General features: G+C 43.4%; 1 long non-coding RNA gene across 1 annotated transcript in view; it reads right to left on the minus strand.

Annotated features, from left to right (window-relative positions):
• Window positions 1-11,359, minus strand: part of LOC127013385 (uncharacterized) — an 89,205-nt gene extending 77,846 nt beyond the window's left edge. Inside the window, exon 1 of the long non-coding RNA XR_007766071.1 lies at window positions 11,309-11,359. This is a non-coding gene — a long non-coding RNA (uncharacterized LOC127013385). The remainder of the gene's footprint in view (window positions 1-11,308) is intronic.
• Window positions 11,360-12,806: the final 1,447 nt, after the last annotated feature.

A 12,806-nucleotide genomic window follows, 5' to 3' on the forward strand; every position in this document is an offset into this window, starting at 1 on the left:
CACCCTTCATTGCAGCAAGGGCTGACTAGATACAGCAAAACACTTTTGTGTCAATAGTAGTAGAAAGCTCTTTAAAACAGAAGCTAGTTATCTTGCACCAGTTCTAAGAAGCATTATAGGGGTACTTACAATTTAAACACCTTTGACACTGGGACATCTTACTGCTCAACACTCAGGCTTACATCTGCCTCAATTTTTGTAGCTCCTCTAGGCCATACTGCTGTTGGAGCACTGGACGGTCTTTCCACAGCAAGATGAAGTCCAGTACAAGCAAGCTTGTGGCACTATTTCAGCCTCAGCAGCCTCATGCCAGAGCTCTTGGGACATCGTCCTCTGCAAGAGGCCCACAAGGGACCCCCCTGGCAAGGGAGACTAAATACGTGGGGTGGGGAAGAGGGACACTGTTTGCCATGCTAGGCAGACCCTCTCGTCTGGGAAGCCTCTGCTTTCCCATTCAAAGTCCCTTAGCCAGGCATCGGTAAACCTCAGCCCTCACCCTCCAAGGACTGGCCAACTCTTCACAGTACAACTACAATGTGCTTTTGCTCAATGCTTTTTTAAAGCCTCCATTTATCAAGCTCAGTGATCTCCACAAACTTAAAAAAAAAATAAAAGTCACAAAGCATACACCACTTTGGTCAATTTGTCCCTGTCGTGGTTTAACCCCAGTCAGCAGCTAAGCACCACGCAGCCACTCCCTCACTCCCCGCCACTCCCAGTGGAATGGGGAGGAGAATCGGGAAAGAAGGCAGAACTCGTGGGTTGAGATAAGAACAGTTTAATAACTAAAGTAAAATATAATACTAACAATAATAATAATGAAATATAATAATAATAATAGTAATGAAAAGGAATATAACAAAAGAAGAAGAGGGGAAAAAAAGGAGGGAAAAAAACCCCAGTGATGCACAATGCAATTGCTCACCCCCTGCTGACCGATGCCCCAGCAACGATCCACCCCTCCTGGACAACTCCCGCACGTTTATATACTGGGCATGACATTCTATGGTATGGAATACCCCTTTGGCTAGTTCGGGTCAGCTGCCCCGGCTCTGCTCCCTCCCAGCTTCTTGCACACCTGCTTGCTGGCAGAGCATGGGAAACTGAAAAGTCCTTGGCTTAAGATAAACGCTACTTAGCAACAACTAAAACATCAGTGTGTTATCAACATTATTCTCACACTAAATCCAAAACACAGCACTGTACCAGCTACTAAGAAGAAAATTAACTCTATCCCAGCTGAAACCAGGACAGTTCCCAAGTCCATGTACTTACATCCCAGCCCCACAGAAGCAAAACACCATTTTTCTTCCCTTCAATAGCAACAAGCACCATGGTTGCTCACAAAATAAAGTTTCCTTTAAGCTCTTAAGAGGAGGGAAGAAATAGGAAAAAAACATCAAGCCACCTGGCAGATGTTAGTAGTGTGCTTTGCTGCCAACCACACAGCAGAGTGGGGCAGCTTCAGCAGATTAGGGCTCACCAGTTCATATGGTACCTACCTCCACCCCTGCCTTTGGTTGGCCCCTGCATGTCCCTCAGTGGCATGGAGAATACGGGGAAGTTTTAGTCACCGCTACCCTCCTGCAGCATAATTTCAGTTTTTAGGTAAGTGATACCCAGGAGACTGTTGCAAATCAGTTTTTACCAAGAATACAAGAACTAAGAATAGTCGCCAGCAATTTGGCTAGATCTTCCTTCTAACTCACAGCAGCTCTAAGTTGCGCACTTCTGTATCTTCCCCGAGAAACATTTCCAGCCATTTTGCAACTCTCAGAATTGATCTGTCACTGAAAAATGCACAGAGTATCAAACAGTTCTTGCCTATCTTTAGTTTCCATGCAATATAAAGTTTCCCGCCTTCCTGAAACAGGAGGGATTTCTATTTAATGATTATGGTTATTGAAGATTTGGTGCGAGTTAAGTTAAAAGTTCTCTTTGGCTTCCAATTTAGCTATTTGCTCAGTTGCTTTTTATCACCTCAGAAACTGGCCCAGAATCTAGATAAAGTTTCAGTTTAATCTTTTTTACTGCTGTAACCAGTAATGTGATGTTAGTGTCTCATCACAGGATGGTTTCATTTGGTGCATCTTTCTTCCATGCTCAAAGGGCTCCTACTGAGAATTGTCCCACTTGCTGGCTATGGATCGGGTCCTTTCATTATTCCTTTAGTGGTTTTTGAATGGCCACAGCCTGGTTCCCTGAGTGGTCTTGACCTGGCCAGGAGTTTTAATTCTGCTTTTTTCCCCCCTCCCTGCAGTCACTGGTGCTTTGGCACCACCATGCAGTCTCTTCAGAGTAACCCCCATTACAACTCTGCAGCTTATTGTGAACTTGGTAAATTGGAAGTATTAGGTCAAAGATTAGAACAACAGAGAATTTCAAACCCTGCTGTTGACCTTGAAAATTAGAAACTGCCTTTGTCAGACCATCAGAGAGTCGCTGCCGATAGCTGCGACAGCCACATCTCCTTGCCACTTCGCAGGGGAAAAACAGAGAGAGGCGACACTCTTATCATACAAGTGCTCATTTGTTACGCTTTCTTCTCTGGCTGACCAACAATCTCCCAGTCAGATTTGCCTGCTAACTTTTGCAGTTTACTGAATATTTATCTGTTAAAGGGAGATGCTGAAAGTCCTGAAAGTAACCCATCAGCCAGAATTCTTCACCTCTAACTATGCTGTCTCCTTTCAGATACCGATCTCTGTTGGATGAAGACTTCTGTTTTGCAATAGTTTGTGAGAATTTCTGACACCCTTCCATGAACAAGGATTAAAGCAAGTGAATTGGAGACCTCTTGTGCAAGTCATTCAAGCCAGAATGTAAGAAAGAGTAATTAGGATTTGTAATACAAGTTTTTTCTGTAGTGATCTAAGTTAGCAAAGTGAAAAAGAGAAACAAAACCCACTTGATCAGATATTTTCCACTAGACTAAATCACAATAACTCACTCCAGGTAGTTCCATGTAAGTTGTGTCCAGAAAACGCTGCCTTCTCTCATAAATCTCTAGATTCAAATGCTTGAGCCATCAGTAGGTGTGGATGTGGCCAAGACATTTTCTAATCACAAATCCAAGTTGTCTGCTGGTACATATTCTCATTTAGCACACAAAGTCAGTCAACATCACTTGCAAACACATTTTTTAGGTTTGCTCCATCTTATAATTAGCATCAGCTGATGGAGAATCCACAAAAAACTTTCTCTGGGAATTTTATGTCTTACTTCAAATTCAGATCCCATGATTTGTGTTCTACTTATTGGCTTCTATAAACAAAATAGAGTAATTAAAACCTAGGCTAATAGCAGTTCATATTTACTTCAATACCAAATTCATACACCACTTTATAAAACACTTCTACTAAACAGTCCAGAATATTGCATGATTAGGGATTGGATATTCCTGATTTATCAGACAAATACCTAAGAGATTCAAACATTCAGCACGTCTGGGCCCAGAGCCTAACACTATTATTCTTTTAGGTTATGCCAAAGGAGCCGTACCTTCTCCACACAAGTATTTTTCCTGTAAACAAGTAACAAGACACAGCCAACTGAGCCAGCTAGGGACTCGACATCACCAGCCGGGGTTGATAATAGCATGTTATTTGCTTGAAAGATTAACAAAGAAAGTCTCCAGGTCCAATGTGAATACGTCCAACTGTGTCTGCAGTTACAGGGACTAGCTAATCCTTGGTGAGAGTCCAGCTGGAAAAACCTGTAAGGCCTGTGAGAAGATCTGAACTCCATTTCTGACTGGATCTTCATATGCATTGTTTCCATTGGCAAGATCTTCTAAATATCTGCCTGCTGTTGGATTTGCAACACCACCTTCAGTGCTTTTGCCTTTCTTTGAGTGCACAGCCGCTAGTCCCTGTACAGTTCCCTCTTCTCCTCCACACTCCCTGCCCCATCTACTCACTGCTTAAAGCTAAGGGGAAAGGTGCATCACCAATCTATTCCCTCTCAAGCTCCTTAACCATTCCTGTGTGAAACAACTCAAGCCTCAGACTTCTCTCTTTCCTCCTTTCTTGCCCTCTGCCAACCCCTAATCCTCTTTCTTTCTGCTCTCTGCTATCTTCCACTGCTTACTGCCCTTCAGCTCTGCTCCTTACCGCTCACCCTCCCTCTGCAACCTGCTGGATTTTAGCAACTTCATCCCAGCCAAGCATTAGCTAAATATAGCAGGGGGGGTGGGGGGGAGGGGAATCCAAAAAACAAACCACAAACTAATCTCTGCTCTGTAGACACTGTCACAACAGCTCCTCAACCACAGGGTTCTCCCTGCACCCTAAAGATGCATGCAGTCATGTACAAGATGGATGAGTGTGTAGGGACTGGAAAGGGAGGGACAGTGACTATTGCTGCCTGCAGACAGCATATTCCAAGAATTCAGAACGTGTTCATAAATGAACGCATATCCTAGGATATATAAACTGATTTTTTCCTCAGGTGTTAACAAACCCAGACAAAAGCAAAACCCTTGGCTCTTTCAAATGCTGCCTTCTGCCAGTTTTCAAATCCCTACACCAAACCAGAAGCACAGACTCATCTTAAAGAAATTGAGAATCCTTCCATTAAAAAAACAAAACCCAAATAACCCCTCCCCCCCAAAAAACCCCACACAAACAAAAAATCCACCCCACAATTTTTTCCCCTAGCTTTATCTTCAGCTAACATGGTTCTGCCATTTCTTGAATTAACCAGAGCCATTGTGAGAGTGGGACATCTGGGAAGGAAGATCTTAACTTGAATAATTAAGAACTAGGAAAATGGTAAGTAAATAAGAAGAGTATCTTCAAATGAAAAGTGCTGTGTAGCCCTCACTGCAAGTGCAGTGTCTGAATATAATTCTACTTAGCATTGCCTCAGCAAACAAAGATTTTACTGTAGCTAAAACCAAGTGACATAGTATAACAAAGAGGAAGGTTAACACAACATTAATTCTTATTCAGTATTAATTCTTAGCATGTATCCTGCTGGGGAGGTCCTTTAAAATAGAAAGTGAACATCCCTGTGGTTTTCTCCTGCTGCACTTGTGAACCAGAAAGTAGGATTTATTCTCCTACCAGAAAGCACAATTGCCTACATCACACAGGTGCATTAGCAGGGAAAACAAATGCTTTCAAATAGGGAAAAAAAAAACATGACAAATACAAATGAATCAGTAAAGCTACATAATCAGATGCGTCCATGGCCTTTTTTATAATTACAGACAGTGCCCTGGAGGGCAGTCACATAGAAGTAAATACATTTTTGTATGTCATATGGGTTATATACTGCTAGCTGGAGTGAGAGCAGCAGTCTCAGATGAAAGTCAATATAGAACAACTTAAGCTTTTTAAGCTCCTCTTTCTTGTATACTTGAGCTGTATATAATCAGGGACATCCATCTTAGAAAAACATTCTTCCAACACACTGAGATTACTGCTGCCTGGAAATTTTTTCAATCCCATTTCACTTATAGCTTCTGACAATATTGGTGACAGCCATGTCACAGAGCATTAGGTAAAATTGTGAGAATTAATTACATGCTATTTGTTTAACTTCTCTTGTCATCCGTCTCTGCTCCTTCTATTGGAAAATTCATTGGCTCACCTAAATCATCTTCCCCTCACTCACACTGTGCGTTACCGAGCCTCATATTTGCATTAAGCACTTATCTCCTTTTCTATAGGAAAGGAACAAAGTTAAACAAATGGAAAACCCTTAAAGTGTTTATGCTCCATTAAAACTTAATTCTGCTTTTAATCCCAGGCCAGAGTGTTGATAGATTCATTCATATTAAATAGAACTTGAGTCTCTGTAGTCCCTTTCTCTCTAATGAGGCTAACAGAGAAAGAAGATGCTACTCATTGTGAGCAGGGGTATCATTTTCTGGTCCCACTATTTAATTCTACTTTGTTACAGGTGTTTAAAACTGTACTTTATCCTATAGCTCCCTCTTCAACTTTCATTAGCTACATTGTCACAGTTCACAATTAGAACAGAACAGAGCAATAACTACAAGCGACACAGTTATTTAGAACTGTGAGAGGAGAGGCAGATGAGAAATGCTATTCTTCCTGATTGTTAGAACATAGTAGCTTGACTCAAATATTCCTTTTGCCATGTCAGGCTATTTCTAGACCCCACATACAGGTCCAACACTTACCTTAAGACAAGCTGTAATACTGGCATGCTTGGCAATATCTGTTAGTGTGATTTGCTACTGATATGATCCCTCATAAAAGCCCCAAGCAGAACATCATTGAAATGTTGTCAATACACCAGGTGCCTGTTATAAAAAAAACCGCCCAAGTATTTACCAGCATGCCTCAGCTCCACTGGGTCTGTTTCTACCTCTCAGGAAGAAATCCACTCCCAATGAGACCAAAGAAGCAACAAATATTCAGCCAAATCACATCATTTTCAGAATTAAATGTAGCATTTAATACCTTTATGCACCAAGCTGTCTTTTTAAAATCACTTGAATTCTTTGTTTGAAGGCACAATATTACTTTGCAGAAAGCCTTGTTCTCTAAAGCCCTGCAATGCCAAACCCTTCCCTTTGCACTTGTTAGCCGTGGAGAGAAGTCACCAGAGAATGGATCCTTCCCCTGTTATATCAAAGCTGTACTCAAAGCAGCCACACATTTGACAACACTCACTTTCTGGGCTCAGCTCCCTGGGGTATTTGCTCTGGGGTCACCGATGAGCACAGCCCCACTGCTGTCTCTGGGGCAGGCAGTGACACAGCCAGCTGCCCAGGGCACCGCCAGCCGAGTGCTGTCCTCTTCCCACAGTTTGCTGCCATTGAGATATAAAAGAAGTTGTTTCCCTTGTTAACAGCACTATACTGACGAGGCCAGCATCTTGCCTGCGAGCCAGGCAGCTGCTCCCATTCCTGCAGGAGCTGCACATCGGCAGAGCCTGCCTGCCCCTGCCGACCTCAGTGCCATGGCTGCCTGCTGCCAGCATGGCTTGCTCCGCACAGGCAGTGCTGCCTAGCTCCTGCAAAGACTCCTTGGCTTTCTGCACCCCTTGGGGATGTCGGGGTTGATTTTTGCATCTTTGTCACCCCTGCGCTTGCACCAGCCCTCCCGCAGCTGCCTTACCGAATTTCCTCCTGCAATACATTTCTCAAGAGGAGTATGCGAGAGGGCAGATCAGGCTGTGTATTCTGCCTAGGACAAAAGGGATATGGGATGACCAGACCTTGATTGCCACACAGCTTTTCTTTCAATAAGGCTTTTCCAGGAAAAGCACAAGGCCTTTTCAGCAGAGCAGCTCAGTCTAGCAGAGGCCTGATTAAGCCAGCAACCCTTGTGACGGTGTGAGTTTCTGCTACGCTGCCCCATGACACCTAACTTACCGGGCAGGATTTGGCTGTTCTGTGCTGCCCAGCAGACGTGTGTGAGAGAAACAGGCACTTCAGCTGTCCCAAGAGGGCAAACCCTGCTGGCAGTCTGGAGCTTTTAAAGCTTCTCTGAAACATTTAGTGAAGAAAGTGTTCACCTGAACATGGAAACACAAAGTGCTGCTTTCCCTCTGGACAGGAGGTGGCAAAAGCAAGGGGAAAGGTAAGTAAAAAAAAGAAAATTGAAGATTAACTGCAGTCTTGCCAGTGGAAAGCTACCTGGATTTAAGCCTCATCACTCCTGCCTATTCTGTAACTTGCAAGCTTATAACTGTCCTGATCTGATGCAAATAGAAGTAGCAACGAACCTGAATGCAGGAAAGAGCCTGCAGGTCCAGGCTGTGTCCCCTTGGAAGTGAACAGCAGGAACTGCTGATAGGATAACACATGAACAAGCCCAAATGAGTCCATAAGCAGACACCTTAGGCATACCCACAAAGGCATTAAGATCCAGGTCCACAAACCTCACCACTACTACATTTAGATCCCATAGTCCCATTGACTACTGTGGCAACATCCACAAAATAGTTTGCTTTTCCACATGAGAATAATGACTGAGCCCATAATTATTTAATGCCCCATGCCAACCTCCAAGAGAGCCGAAGCGGTCAGTAAGGTGTGTTCAGCAGTACTGTAACATGTGCAGAAGGAAAGCCAGCTGCACTGCCATAGGCTGTGGACCACACCACCTGTAACTCCTGAGTTACAGGTAGCAGATAAAACAAGTGCAGAAGCATCTAAAGCAACTCAGAAGCCCATTAAAAATAAAAAAGTCCTACAATATTGTCTGATAGAAACAATGAATTGTCTGGTTTGGGTCAGGGTAATTTAAGTAATGATTACATTTCGAGCAAAGTCTGCCAAGTGATAAATGCAAAGCATAAATCACAACCAACTGAACTTGTTCAGCAGCACTAGGAAACTTCCCTCTTGGAGAGGGAAGAGAGGAGGAAGCCTCCTTCTCTAATAAAGACAAACTGGAAATCTTTATTGTAGTCAGGTCAAAACGCTACCCTTCTTGAAAACAGCATTTTACAAGCTTTCTGTAAACACATTTTCTTTTTAATTCATCTATCTTCATAAAAGCTCTCTTCCCCTCTGTTCCCCCCAGGTGAAACCTCCACTTCCTTCCACTCCAGTTTCTGCAAACACTTACAGCCAGTATTACACCAGCCACCAAGCAGCTCCCTACCTTTAATTGCTGTCAGCAGCCATCAGGACAATGTGAATATTCACCGAGCTGCAGCCAGCAATGCAGGGTAGGTAACTGCTCGCTGGCCAGTTTGCAGGCAAAGTCCCCACACCTTTCCTCCCTCCCCTCACTAGGCTGTTGGAGACACACTCAGATGAGCACCTTGGCATTTCCTTAAGCAGTACAAAGTTGGTCACGGCATGCCTGTACTCTGAATTATATCTGTGAATTATATAGCATTAACTTTTCTTTACAAAACAGAGATATTCAGTCACTTACCTCTCTAGTGAGAAGGGGGGAAGGGGAGGAAAGGTAGTGTTCCTCCTCTCAAAGGGTCAGGCTGTGAATTATCAGGGACATTTCAACAGCCTGAACACTAATCCAGAAAGGTTTACAGAGAGGTGAGTTGCTGCAACTGCATACAGAGAAGCTGAAGGGATTTCAGTGTAACATATACTTTGCTTTTGGTTACCTTAGTTATTGAACCCTTTATCTGAACATAAACTCAACAGACAATCCACAGACAAATCCCCAGTGTGATATTTAAAGGCAGTAGGTGTAAATAATGCATAAGAATAACAGATGGAGCCTCTGGCCAGCGCAGGGCGATTCAAGTTACACATCCTTAGACTTCACTCTCAACTTGGCATGCAGAATCCAATTGCAATTTCTGCACTGAAATATTTGTGACACTTCACTGCCACCAAGAGCTTCAAAAGCCATATTGTGCCATTTATTTTTTGAAACAGGCCTTTGTTCTGACTTCAGGGGAGAAGACACTGAAAAACAATAAAGAGCAAATGCTATTTTGATTGGAGCCATTCTTTTTCTTTGCCATTGCAAGTTTTCCCTCTCCCAACTTGTTATAACATTTCATTACACCGGGAAGCAAGTGTTTCACTTCTAGGGCTTCCTCTGCTTCTGTTTAATGTCAATGACTTATTTCTGGTGCAGAGATTGTTATGATTAAAGTGGATTAGAACTTCAAGAAACAGGCAGCAAGAACATATGATTTTATTTATTCAGGAGCAGAGATATAATTTCCAGGAATTGATTGTAGTAATAAGGTAAAGGGGAAGGTTTGCACTAAAGTATATCAAGATGCTCGGTAGCAAGTCCTACCCAAAGCCAATAGGTGCTTTATGAAAAGGATACATAGACCTTTATGATTTGCAATATGAAGAACTCTCATCCTAAACACACATCCAACAGGTTTTGCAAGACACTCATCTTTCACCTGCAGCCATAGCAGGCTGCAGCAGCAGAAGGTTGCACTTATACACTCCCACCCATCACTCAGGTCTGTCCTTTCTTCTCACTCTCCTAAGTGAGATAAGGGGGCTGAAGTTAGCTCCCCCAGTAGCTGCCCCAGTAGGTCTGGTCTGGTCCACCAACCCCCTGCCAGTATTACCTCCAAGTCATTACATAGACACCTTAAAGGCAAACAGGTGACAAAGCATTATAGCTCCCTAAAAACCAAACCCTTCACAGCTGCTGATTTTGAGTTTTACTTTCCAAAGAGCAAGTATTCAGTATTTGATAAGGTGAAAAGAGGAAAAACTCAGAGAAAGTGTCAATTCTCAGTTTGATGCTATCTGGATTCTTTTCAGCATTAAAAACAAACAAAAAAAAACCCCAGCCACAACCCAGAGAAAGTGTCAATTCTCAGTCTGATGCTATCTGGGTTCTTTTCAGCATTAAAAACAAAAAAAATAAAACCCAGCCACAACCCAAAACCACAACACAACCCTTCTGTTTCTTTCTAATTCTTCACTTGAATATATGACCACTGATATCTCAAAGACATGTTTTATTGGAAAACATGGCGCTCTCTGGAATTTTAACATTTGTTTCTATAGTCACCAGTAACACAGAAACTAAAATAAAAAATTCTGCTCTCTAGTATGTACCATTGTTTCCTGTGAGGATTTCCACTGTGCTTGTGAAACCTTATGGTACAGGACACAATAAATCACTTAACTGTAGACCATAATTATGCATTTCCAGAGTAAGTAGCAATCGTTTAGATGACAATTTCCTTCCATGATTTTTCCTCATTCAATTAATTAATAATAATTCAATCTGAGGATTTCCTCCTTGCTTAAGCTTGGTACGAGCCCCATTTCTGCAGTCTAGGGTCTGGAGTAATTCAGATGATTCCATATTTCTGATGTTTTACAAACACAACAAGAGGAAACAACTTTGTACATTACTTAATTAACTACAGGTCAAGTAGTTATTAGTTGCGGAAAGGATAACAGTAATAAATCACAGAGTACATAAAATAACATCATCATTTGTACATGTTGGAACAGTGCCTGAGGGCAAGCATCTAATAGAAAGTCATTGTTCTGGCAACACACAAACAACTCAGCCCTTATCCTTGAGGAGCTGTTAGGCTCTGAATGCGTGAGATCAGCAGAGGAAGAGGGTAAAAAAATAATACAAAAGCAAAACAAGCAGAGTTATGACACTCAAGTATCAGGTTTTTTTTTTCTTTTTAAACTTTTGGCCCAGGGCTTACTTAGAAAAACAGCCTCTAAAGAAGGGAGAAAGCCTAAAGAAGGGCAGGAAAGTAAGGGGAGTAACTAGGAGAAGAGTGGAGTCAGCCCAAGTCACAGGAAGGGAGAAGTGCCTCTCAAAAACCCAGTGAGCCCCACAGGGCAGGACAGCCACCACCACCACAGGTGCTCTGAGCCCACTACCGGCAACAACAGTACCTCTTCCCGGCAACCTCTGCTTCCCAGTCCTCAGGGTGTAGCTTCTCCCTGGATTACCCCCAAACTTTGAAAACCAGCACGGCTGAGATGATAGAAACAATGACTGCTAAATCTCTCACCAGAGGTGCATCCTGCTCTCTTGCAGCTGGGGGTGGTAGGGAGCCGAGTGGTCTCAGCTGGAGCTCATTGCCTCACCAAAGGTATATGAAGTGGGTCTGCACACCTGCTTTCCCATCCTTCACAGGTGGGTATAGAGCTCATCATGCTTTTTAAGGAAAATACCCTGAATAATTCAGTGTAGACTTATTATAGAAACGTTACAACAATAAAGTCAAGTGATTAAGCTATGCTTAATTAGTATAAACACATAGAACATCCTTGTGATGCTCCTTATCTTTTTCTTCTTTGCTTTCTTGGATGATAAGCTGGTGGAGCGGAGTGTATCAGGGGTTACTAGGTGGTGCAAAAGGGGTGAACGAGAGTAGGCGTGTATGAGCGTCGAAAGATGGATAGCACAGTAAATGCAGTAATATCTAGACTGCGATGCTGAAAACAGCGTGGGGAAAATAAATGCGAGCCCTGAGCTCTGAAGTGTGATTCTCTCACTTTCCAGCTAGGAGTAGAATGCAATTTGGTGAGATTTGCTGCTCTAATAAAAAAGAGGTTGTGTAACAAAGCTGTGGCTGCAGCATGCCTAGCCGTTCTTACAGGTAAGGTAGAGCTAAAATCTCTCAGGTTGGGTACCACCAAGCTGTAAAATAGCATGAGGTCTTCAGGTTGCCTCAGTACCCAGGGGCCATACTTGTGTGGTGTGCCTGCACCTGTCACTTTAGCTGGTACCCAAGGGATACCTCTGCATGCTGCTTTCGGACCTCAGGTGGTCTCTCCCAAAGTGGTGGGGACAGTCTGTGATGGAAAGCGGGCTGGGCAGTACCGTGCGGCACTGAGGCCACAACTGGAAAAAGCAGTAGTGGAAGCATGAGAGGAAAAATCAAAGTCAGAGCTGGGAGGAAAAAATGCACGAGGCGGCAGCAGTGACAGCTTGGGCAGGGCTATGGGTCTAGGAGGCAGGTGTAATGTAACGTACATTATGTGAGAGGGAAATGAGGCTTCATGTGGCCATCACTCTCCTAAGGAAGCTCTAATTGTCACATAAACCACTTGGGCTTTCCTGCGGCTGAATTTACAACCTCAGGATGGGGTTACTTGCCAATAATGGGCTGTATCTGCAGCCGCTGTAAATCTGCATGACTCTGTGAACGCCAGAGCAGTTTGCGCTAATTTAAACCAGCTAAGTACCTGGCCCTGAACACCGCACAGACACTGACCAAAGAGGTATCCTCTGCCTGCTGGCTTTATGGGCACGCTCTGTTAGCATAGATGGGCTTGTCCTAACAATTCACCCCTTTGTGTGGTCCTGATGTTTTGAGTCTGGAGCCAGCTCCGCCATGCCTGTGCTATACAGCTGGTGTGCTTAGCCCAGACCAGAGTGCCCTGC

The sequence above is a fragment of the Gymnogyps californianus genome, chromosome 2 (assembly GCF_018139145.2).
Source record: "Gymnogyps californianus isolate 813 chromosome 2, ASM1813914v2, whole genome shotgun sequence".
Classification (NCBI taxonomy): Eukaryota; Metazoa; Chordata; class Aves; order Accipitriformes; family Cathartidae; genus Gymnogyps; species Gymnogyps californianus.